General features: G+C 46.0%; 1 protein-coding gene across 1 annotated transcript in view; it reads left to right on the forward strand.

Moving 5' to 3' along the window:
- Tmem132c (transmembrane protein 132C) overlaps positions 1 to 11,615 on the forward strand; it is a 328,956-nt gene that overhangs the window by 102,060 nt on the left and 215,281 nt on the right. The window lies entirely within an intron of this gene.

Below are 11,615 nucleotides of genomic sequence, written 5' to 3' on the forward strand. Positions count from 1 at the left end.
TGGATATTGAATGAAGACCGTTCCTTGTGCAACCTCACTTGATTTAGTTTCCCTGAGATTAGCACAGAGAGCGAGATTTATGTCTTAAGAACAGGCATAAGTTAGGGAGGATCGTTTGTCAGAACCGGATGCTGATTATCTGTTGATTTAAAATGGCAGGAAGGCATCACAGACTTCCCAAAGCCTTGAAGAGACAATCTCTATAGATTTCCCCCAACTTCAGACACAGCTGGATCCAGTCTTCTGACTCCCGGACTAACCCAAGCATGAGGTGGCAAAATTGATCATGCTGGCACTCACCAAGCTCTGACCGTCTGTCTCCACAAGAAGCACATGGTGAAGGGAGATGTGAGCTCAGAATGGTATTGCTGAGGATGCTGAGGAAGCTGAGGCCGTAGCTGAGACACAAACACCAAGTTCAAGTCCTGATTCCAGTATACCAGACATGTGGTCCCTAAAAAACCCTGACACTTTCTGGGCTTCATCTCCTTAGTTATGAGTAAAATAAAGACAACAGAGGTACTCATCCCAGAGACTGAGATGGCTCAGTGGGTAAAGCACTTTCCATGGCAACAGGAGGAGCCGAGTTCAATTCCCCGCACCCACATAAAACATCAGGGTGTGGTGGCTCACACTGGTCATCCCAGCTCTGAGGATATAGAGATGGGAAGATCCCTGGGTCTTGCTAGCCAGCCAGCCCAGCCCAATCAGCAAGTCCCAAACACACACACACACACACACACACACACACACACTCACTCACACCACTTGCATTCACTCGGATGTGTACTCATCCCAGAGGAAAAGTTTTTAGGGTCAGAGGGCTTGATTTTTGATGTATCTTTCTGGTGCCACCAAGGGTCAGCTCTCTGAGTCACTTTCCACATCTTGCTGTCTTGTAGTTCCAGCTTGTGGGGCTCAGCATTTATTTCCGACTTGTGTGTGTGTGTGTGTGTGTGTGTGTGTGTGTGTGTGTGTGTGTGTGTGTGTGTGTGTGAGAGAGAGAGAGAGAGAGAGAGAGAGAGAGAGAGAGAGAGAGAGAGAGAGGAAATGAAAAAAGAAAAAAATCAGGACTTGATTTTCAGTACCCCCGCCTGTAATTTACCATTCCCTCTCAGAAAGTTCACTTTAAATGTTCTTTTCATGATACAAAAAGTTAAAGAGCATGTGATGAAAGAGAAAATGGGCTTCATCTTCAGGGGTGATCCGTTCTTGTATTTACTCAACCATCAAGAATGCATTTTCTACCTCATACCCCAAGACTCCTTGTTAATATAATCATCCTAAATTCCGCTATAACCAAACAAACCTACAGATGCTTACTGGCAAATGAGACTCATATGTGTGATTGGGGGGGTTGGGGGGTGGGGGAGAGAAAAACGCCTCAATAGGACGCAGACTTTTAAAAAATTAGCTGCAATTATGGGGACAGGGAATATGGGCAGTATATTAGAAATAAGCTCCTTATTATTTATTTATTTATTTATTTATTTGTTGAGGAAAAAGGCCGCCGTAAAGATGGGACGCTGTTCCTTTTTATTGACATGAATCGAGATAATTTGGACTCTCGGGATTAATGTCGGGTTCCACATAAATAATGACACCATCTGCCATTCATGATGCGCCTCTCTCTGAATAGACTCCATGAAGCATCCTGCAGCCATATGCTGTGTGAGCGCAAGGGTGGTTATTTAAATCCCACTTGGGCTGCGCAACTCCAGTTCCCTCCTGTATTTTTCCCCCCTCTTTTACTTCCAAACTATTTCAGGTGCATAGTGAAAACCATGTTTACATTGTTGCTCCACAAGGTAAGCCTGCCTGGTGATTCAGGCTATAAAGCACATTGGAGAAGAAGCCAGTTGGCCTCCAACTGTGCATGCAACCCAGCTCAGAAGGCCCCCTCCATGCTAGAGTCAGCGAACCAATGTCCAAATCCTGGCCGCTATTTGTTTTTTCTGTGGACCAAACACTAAGAACAATTTCTTTGGTGGTGGATATAATTTCCTGAGATGATTAGCAACCTTTCAGTAGGGGTGGGGAGATAGTTCAGCAGGTATAGTACTTGTGGGGCAAAAAGGAGCACTGGAATTCAGATGCACAGAACACAGGTGCATTTTTTTTTGTTTTTTGGTTTTTTTTGTTACTCATTATACACTTAAAGGAGGTAGAGATGGGGGAAGCCCAGACTCATCAGGAAGATCCACCAAGAAGGAGGCATGTCCTGGCTGGGGGAAGCTGGTAAGCCATTTGCTTTGCAGATAGAGAAGAGGCCCCAAGAGGGGAAGGCAGGCAGACAGACAGCCCCCAGGAAGGGAAAAAGAAGCAGCCAGGTTCTCTCCTGCGCTGCCAAGCCATACAGGTTACAGCCACACCTGCTCTCGGACACCAGATTTCCGACTTCAGGGTAACCAAAAATGTAACAACAACAAAGTAACAAAAACTTTTGTTCTTTGAAGTTGCTAAGTTCGGTGGTTCTGGAGTAAGGAGAAACCCGCATTCCACCTCTCTGAAGAAGCTGGTCCTCAGCCCATCAGAATCCACAGGTTGGCTTGGGACCCAGCCATGGTATCAAGTGAGGAGGGCAGGAAGATGGAGGCACACCAACACAAAGGCCACTGTGAGGGCCACCACAAACTCAGCTCCAGGAATACCTGTAGTCTGCAACTTTCCACCCCACCAAGACTCAGTACCCATGGGCATTTCCCCCCTGCCTATCCAAAGCGCTGTTTCCACGCCCATCAAGCCTGAGATCCTGGGTGTCTTGGAGCACTGACCTTTGAAAAACAAAGCTCTTTGCCTGTTTCTAGGGGCCTAATCTTGCGGCAGCTGAGAGTGATCCTACATCTCTCTCTCTGAGAAGAGAGGGATATCCCCTCAGGGGCCCCGACAGGAATCTAAGAACCTATGCCTTTCAAGGGGAGTTTTGGTGTGTTATGAAATTGCAAACCCCACTGTGTAATTTCAGCAAAAGGTATTCAGGTTCCCCCAGAAGCAGCATTGAAATCAAATAATCCGCTTATCAAGGTACCTTTTGTTTCAGGAGAAAGGAAACAATGAACCATATTTAGCAGAGAGAGAAGTCCTGCCGCCGAGGAATGTTAATAAATCAGAAATGGGAAAGGGGAAAAAATTCAAATTGGCTCGAGTTTCCAGCAAGCTGCAGTGACTTGGCAGGTGCGCCCGATCTGGTTTTCCTTGAGGCACACTGGGATAGGCCAGCAAGCCTTCTGCAGGTGTCTAAGAGAATGGGGGTGAGCAGCCAGTATCTAATGCAGAATATGCTGGCCAAGTCTGCCCTCCAAGACTTGAAATTTCTTCTTATATAAATTATATAAATGTCACTCAAATATTTTTGTTTGTTTTTTTCTTTTGTTTTCTCCCTGTGCGTGCTTTTTTTTGTTTTTGTTCTCTCTCTCTCTCTGTCTCTCTCTCTCTCTGTCTCTCTCTCTCTGTCTCTCTCTCTCTCTCTCTCTCTCTCTCTCTTCTCTCTCTCATCTACATCTATTTCTGAAGCTTTAAAAGCTTTAGTGTAGTTAATCAACATAATCTAAGTAAGGGTGGAAAAGGAGAAGAAAAGGCTGGGAAGTAGCTCAGTTGGTAGAATTTTTGCCTAGCATGCATGAGGCTCTGGGTTTGATACCCAACATTGTGTAAACTGGGTGTGCCAATACACCTGTAATCCCAGCACTCAGGAAGTAGATGCAGAAGGATCAGGAAGTTCAAGATCAGCCTGGGCTCTATACTGAGTTCATGGCCAGCCTGTTTACATGAGACCCTGTCTCAAAAAGAAAAAGACTGAAGAGGAGAAAGAGAAGAAGGAAAAAGGAGGAGGGGGGGAAGAGGGAAAGAAAACAGTAACAGTCCCACAACCTCTTGCCCCCTCACCAGGCTTGCTGAGGCCATGAGGATTTGACATCTTCCGAGGGTCTTCAATTGATTCTCTCTATACAGGTGATGGTTCTGAGACTTGAAAGTTTCAAATATTGACAAAAAATAAAAATGCCCCTGTTGTAACCAGTAGCCCAGGGGTTCACCAAATCCTTTTTTTTTTCCCTGACGCCAGCAATGGCCACCATGATGTGTATCTTTTTTTCTGGGCTGGAAAAAGCTCCAGCTGAAGTCCTTTCTATGTCTCTTGTTACTGATGTAACTGCTCTTGTCTCGTTCTCTCCTGCCATGGGACCTTGTTGGATCAGGATTTCTCTGCTGTGACAATATGGAAACTTGTGGTGGGCACTGCCCCGTGTTTCAGAAGTGTGTGTTAACATGGCTGACCTGCACTTACCCTGCACTAGTAGCATCCACCTCTTAGTTCAGCAATGTCTCCAGGGGCTGGGGAGATGGCCCAGTTGGAAAAGTGATTGCTATGTTCACATGAGGACCTGAGTTTGATCCTCAGCATGGGCCCATAAAAAAAACTCAGGTACTTGGATGTGTGTTTATGATCCCAGGACCATGAAGGCAGAGATGAATGGATCTCAGGAGCTCATTGGCCAGCCAGTCTGTCCAAATCACAAGCTCCAAATTCAGCAAGAGACCTTGTCTCAAAAAAAATAAGGTAGGGAGCAATTGTGCAAGACACTTGACATCAATATTTGGCTTCAGGGGCGTGCATATGTATGTACATGCAGAGAGATAGAGACAGACAGATATAGAAAAGGAACATACATGAAAATAATTAAATACATGCAAAATAATTTTAAAAAGAGAGAGAAGTGCCTGCAGGCATGACCAGCACTCCCTTGGGCAGATCATCAGTCACACTTGGTGGGAGCTCCTTCTTTGCCACTCTTTGCAGAAGTCCTTACCCCATCTTAAAACAATCACCCTTAACCTGGTTATGTATACATATTCTGGAAGGTTTCATTTCAGCATTACCAGCTTCAAAGCAGGAAGGATCTAGAAGTCACTCAGTGACGTAGGCACCTTCTGAGAATCCCATGCCCTTGAGTGACTCCCCTCCAGGTTGAATTTTATGCTGGGAGCTCATAGGCCTGGATGGCATATGCCAAGCCCTGGGATGTCCCTGTGACACAATAAACAGACCCCGAACATGCAGTCAGGAGGCAGAGGCCAGCATTCTCCTCATCACACTTTATAGTAAGTAGTTCATTATAAGGAGGTTCATAAGAATCCCCCAAGCCAGCCAGGGGTATAACGGTTATTATCAAGTATTGTGTGTTGTGCGTAATTGGGCACACCATCTTTTTGTACGACTGCCACGAGGAAGGTTTGTTCACACCAGCATCTCCACAGATGTCTGAGTAATATGTTGGACTGCACAGTGGCTGACACGTCCCTGGGCCATGGGGAAATTGAAACTATACTCTGTCAATGTGCCACCACTGTATCCATGCTGAGTGGAGCATCTTGCCATGGTGTATGAGTATTAGGATGTTATGCTATGGGTCTCCATGGCTTACCCCATTCAGGGCAAACCTGCCTGCATCCACAAACCTGGACCAAAGTCCCCTCCTCCCTCCAGGCTCCGAGTGATTCCTCCACCTGCCTTGCCATTCATCCCCGCTCTCATTCTGAGTCCTTAGTCCATCCTCTTCCGCTCGCATGTGCCTGCCCACCCTTCCTGTCTTGGCCCGGAGAGACTCAGCTGGAAAGAGTCCATGTTCCATCAGCATGTCAGAGAGTGAGCCTTGTGGTGATAGCAGTGCGTCATGTGGACTGACAGGGTCATTGCCTCCCCCCCGCCACCCCGAGAGAATGTCTGGGTGCTAAGTGACCCGACCATCTCTTAGGTCCACTATCTCAGGATCTCAAAAACTCAATTTCCGATGGGTGACTTCACTCTGGAGGTCTCTGATGAACAACTGACGAGGACACCATATCCCCGACGCTGACAGCAAGCACAGATAAAGCAAATGGATAAACAGGGAAGGGGAGACAGCAAGCAGACATTCTGTCTGTGGCATGGAGGCTGGATAGAAAGGTACAGATGTCAGCAGCCCCATGTGCCTCTCTGCGTGGCCTTCAGGAGCCAGCATCAGCCTGTCTGAGACATCGATTCAGACCCTTAAGATCTCTCATTTGTCCTGTCTTCTTCCCTAGAGATGCTGGCAGGCAGCAATGAGCCAGAGGAAGAGTTAGGTCATTAGTCAGAGCTCAGGGGCTCACAGCAGTGTGGCCCACGTTCTGTGCAGTCAGGAGGTGGTAAGAAAGTAAAAGTTGCAAACAATTCTGACTCCCTAATTAGCTAGACCCAAACTTTCCCGAACTCATGTGATGTTTTGGTAGTGCACATAGTGTTGAAGCATTTGGGGAGTGCGGAGGTGGATGTGTGCACCCACCAGGGTCATAGGCAGGAGTTTGGGTGGGTATTGAATAAACTTAGGCTTTATGGAGTCAGCCTCATGAGCAAGAGGCTGGTTCCCTTCCCATTCTTTATGAATAGTTCTTAAAAACAAAACAAAACATTTATTTATTTTTATTTTGTATCTGTAAGTGTTTGCCTGCATATATGTATGTGTGCCAAGTCCATGCAGTTCCGACAGAGACCAGAAGAGGGCATCAGATCCCTGGAACTGTAGTTATGGGTAGTTGTGGGCCACACAATGTAGGGGCTGCGAATTGAACCTGGGTCCCTTTGAAAGATCAGTGAGCGTTCTTAACCACTGAGCCATCTCCCTAGACCCCCTTTAAGGAATTCTATCATGAGAAAGTATACTGGGTGGTCACTAACAAACGTTGATGATCTCTCCACTTAATATAGAAATGACAATAGCTTTTTGGGTCATGTGATCTTGTGTTTCCTTTTTAGAAGAATTATCTTAAAAATTAGTTCATTGGTATCAATGCATTGTTTATTTCAATCAGTAAAGCTATCAACTATTAACCTTTTGACTAATTATACTGCATGCATATATCTGGCTACTGTCATGGAAGCATCTGGGTGAGAGGGCTCCACCAGTGAAGTGCTTACCAGGCAAGCATGAGGACCTGAATTCGATCCCTAGACTCAATGTTAAAAAAAAAACATATATATATATATATACCAAACAAACAAAAACCTGGGTCTGTACCCACGTGCACATGCACTTGTAAGTATACACTTAAATTAATAGGTAATAAAACATGACCCTATTTGAACCCTCATCAGGAGCCAGGCTCTTGCTAAATGCATTATATGACTCACATCACTGAACTTTTATCATACTCATGTAGCTGGTAGAGAGGAACCCTATTACATGTCCCCGGGGTCCTGAGCCTCTGGCTCCAGCCAACTGGGAGTGAATTTAACAGCATCAGTGCCATTAGGATTTCATGGGGAAAGTCTTTTTCTCTGCCCCCATTTCCTCATCTATATGTAGACATTCTCATAGGATGTGTGTTAAGATTGGGCTGGGTGAGCATTTAAAATCCTGCCCAGAATGTAGTCAACTACTGCCTTCTCCATCAGGAGTGGCTTCATGACGGAACAGCCCCAAAACTGGAGGCTGTAATAAGCTTTCGTCTCACGTTACTGTTCTAGCCTGGGCTGGGCTACTGAGAACGAGCTGCCTCACTTGATGACTGGGCCATAGTTGGCTCATGTGTCATCAGTGGGATACCCCTGCTCTCTCACACATACCCTTACCCTCCAGTACTCAGCCCAGGCTTGTTCCTTTGTGGGTGTCAAAAACCAAGAAAGTGGTAACTCAGCTTTGACACGCTGTCCTATTTGTGACTGACTTATAATGTTTTCTTTTCTTTTCTTCTTTTTTCATTTTATTCATTTATTTTGTTTTCCTGGAAGTGAGAGGATAGCTTTGGGGAGTTGGTTATGCCCTTCTTTCATGTGGGTCCTGGGGATTGAACTCATGGCTTCAGGCTTGGCAGCCAGTGCTTTTCTGAGCTGAGAGATCCTGCTAGGGGCTTAGAGAAAGTAAACATGGACCCAATACCGTGTGGCTGGCGACTGGATCAAATGTGGGCATCTTCATATTCTAACTCCTTGCCCTTAGCCTTTACCCAAACTTGACCCAGGTCCAGTCTCACAGACTGAACTAGGTTTGACACAGAGACCGGAGTTGGTACCCTGTACTGCATGGTGAAGAGACAGAGTGACCCCAGAAGAGGAAGAGCCCCCAGCACTGAGGATTTGAGCTGGAAGCCCACCCCATCTTCATCGTGCAGGGACTAACCTCCACATTTGCTCAAAAGAAAAAAAAAGCCATGTATAGACTTGTTTTAGTTTTTAAAGAAAGCAGGAAAAATGACCCCTCTCCTGGAGCAGAGAAGAGGACTCAGTCAGTAAAGTACTTGTCTTGAAAATGTGAGGACCTGAATTTGATCCCCCCAGTACCCACATTTAAAATTCTGGGCATGGTGGCCCAAGCTTATAATTCCAGTGTAGGGGAGGCAGAGAAAAGGCAAATCTTTGGAGTTAGTTGGGAGGGTCCAGGTCAATGTGAGACCTTATTTGTCCCCATCCCTCCAAAATGGTAGATAGAGCCTCAAAAATGTCACCTGAAACAGTCTTCTGATCTCCACATACACTCCCATACACTTGCACCTACACATATGTGTGCACACTCATGTGCACACGTGTGCACACACACACACACACACACACATGAGAGAGAGAAAGAGAGAGAGAGAGAGAGAGAGAGAGAGAGAGAGAGAGAGAGAGAGAGAAGAATGATGGGAAAACTTGTTGTCAAAGCTTCATGTTCCCAGCACACCCTGCGACAGATGGACCCTACAGTCTAGTGCTCTACTTTCTCTGCATAGCCTTGGCTCACTATCTCCCCCAAATAGAAGTGTCTCTAAATCTCTCTACTTCAAGTTCTTAAGAGCCATTTTGGACAGGACTAAATACTTTAAATAAAAGTCACTAGCTGTGGCAATTCGCCTCTTGGTATTTTGTGAAAAATCTGTGAGTTTCTTGGACACTCAGCTATGACACTTCCAAAGACTCTTCTTGGAATGCGGTACCTTGGCAGAGCTTTGGGGCGCCTTTGAAGCTGAAACAGGACTGAGCGGGTTAAAACGGAGACACTCAGCCATCCCTAATGAGAAAGGAATGAAGGTGCCCTTGTCACTGGTGACCTCAGCACTGGGCCTCTGGGCTAGGAACAGAGTGTTATTTCTTTGAAGAGACATCTTGACAACCCAAGTTCATCTGGACACAGAACCAAAAGGCAGCTTTGATCTGCTTGCCAGTGTCCCTGCCGGGAAGGGATTAGGGAGGCTTCCAGAGGAGAGCAAGCAGGATGTCCCATATGCTCAGGGGGTGTGCAGGCTGCAGTTGGAGGGAGAGACAGGGAGTGGGGGGAGGTTGGAAAGACAAGGAAAAAGAAAGATCTCCCAGCTTCTCCGTCAGGAACAGATCGTTTGAGTTTCTTGGGATTTGCAAAGACCAGGCAAGGAAGCAGACTGACTTGAGGCTGCCAAGGTAGCAACTGTGGGCATTCATGATCTTGAGCCCTGCATGGGGCTGGAGTCCTTAACAATGGAAGGCAAAGCCCTCATGAGAATCTCATCGCAGACAAGCAAATGGCTATCAGCCTACTGATGGGCTGATACACCCGCTGGGATGGATAGAGGCTCACAAGAGGGAGGCATCTGTCGGTGTCGACCAGTCCTGACTTAATATGGAATCTGAGCAGCCCCAAGAGGCACAGACTTAACTGTCTGATAATTCTAAATCTAGGGTTGTAAACATTAAGTCCATGCTGAGGGTCTAGCAGGCATCTCGATGAGGATGCACAAGCTGGGTACCAGACAGCAGCTGGCCCGCGGACACCCACCAGTTACTGTGTTCTGGTTGCAGACAAAACCCCACCGTTTCCATTCCTACTATGTTGAGACGGAAGCGGGAGATCCAGAGACTCTCAGCTTCTTAAGATGCTGTTTCAGTTAACAGAAGCCTTGTCAGATGCTGTGGGTTGAGCAGAATCAATTTTCAGGTGGTGCCGAGCGTCGTCAGATCTGAACAGACTAACGGGCAGAAGGAGGGCTTCCAGGTACCACGGAGTGCTGGCCACCCCGTGAGCTGAATCTTGAGGGGACCAGAAGGGCCCGGGGCCTTGAAAAGTTCCCTCCTAAGCAGAGGGTGGTTGACTTATCCAGCCTCTTACACAGTTTGATAATGAGTACTCTGTCCTCAGCTATAAAGGAAGACAGTGGTGACAACATGGCCTTCGGTGATTAATGACCAAAGCTACCAAACCCAAGCGGTCAACATTACCACAGGACTTGAAATCCTTAGATGTAAATGCAGGTGGTTTTGTTCCTGGTTTTTGAATAATGGACGAGGAGTTTTCTTGCTGCTGCTTTTCCTAATAAGCAGGCAGGTTCTATACACAGGAGATGAGAAATCTAAAACCAAGATGGCTTGTTCATATTCTCTTTCTTTTGCTGAATATTTTTGCTTTTCTTTATTTTGGCATTGTCAATGGCTAGAAGAGTTGAAAACAAAGTAAAAAGAATTTCCACACACTTTTTTAATAGATTTTTACGTGCTTGAGCGGTTGCATTTATGTCTGTGTGCATGCAGTACCAATGGAGACCACAAGAGGGCATTGTGTTCCCTCTGGAACGGGAGCTATAGATAGGTTTAAACTGCCGTGGGGGTGCTCGGAATTAAACCCGGTCCTCCAAAAGAGCAGCCAGTGCTCTTAGCTGTTGAGCTGTCTCTCTAGCCCCTGTTTCCATGTACATTTTGCCTGGATGCCTCATACTCTACTTATCATATGTACTTCAGATGAATTTTCTTCTTCTCCCTCCTCTCTGTCTCTGTGTCTCCACATCTTCTCTCTTTCTCTTCTCCCTCAGTTATCCTCTGCTCCTTCACAGATCCATTCAAAGTTTAATATTATAATATGTGAGTATGAATGTATATGTCTCTGTGTGTGATGTATTCATATATATGCACTTGTATACGAGGGTTTGTACTCATGCAGGTGTGTGTGATGGTCAAAGGTTGGCACTGGATGTCATTCCTCTATGGCCTTCCAGCTTATTTTTAAGACAGAATCTCTCTCCAAACCTGGAGCTCACCAGTGCAGCTAAACTGGCTTGCCAGAGAGCCCCTGGGATCCTCCCATCTCTGCCTCCCCAGTGCAGGCCTTTACATGGGTTCTGGGGATTTGAACTTAGGTCTTTAGGCTTACATGGTGACTACTTTACCCACTGAGACATCTCTTTGGCCCTGAAGTTTAATTGTTCTTATAAGATTTGGATCTAGGACCTGGAGAGATGGCTCAGTGGTTAAGAGCACTGACTGCTTTTCCAGAGGACTCACAACTGTCTGTAACTCCAGTTCCAGGGAACCTGACACCCATGGCGAAACACCAATGCACATAAAATAATAAAGAAATTGAAAAAAACATTTGGATCTAATTTCATTTAATTTTATTTTTTTTTAAAGCAAGTGTCTACCCAAATGCCACAGCAGTATTTGTTCAAGTCCATATTTTTGCCTCAGGATTTGAGGTACCATCTTTACCTCAAACTAACCTTTCTGTTTCAGGGTTTATTTGTGGATTTTATTCTATTCCATGGGTCATTTTCTTACTCTCAAGGTCATTGATATGGCTCAACTAGCTGGCCAAAAAGACTTAGTGGTCCTCCTGTCTCTGCCTCCTCGACAAGTGCTGGGACCACAGGCATGTGCCACC

Source organism: Peromyscus californicus, unplaced genomic scaffold (genome assembly GCF_007827085.1).
Source record: "Peromyscus californicus insignis strain IS unplaced genomic scaffold, ASM782708v3 Scaffold_2__1_contigs__length_46816999, whole genome shotgun sequence".
Taxonomy (NCBI): Eukaryota; Metazoa; Chordata; class Mammalia; order Rodentia; family Cricetidae; genus Peromyscus; species Peromyscus californicus.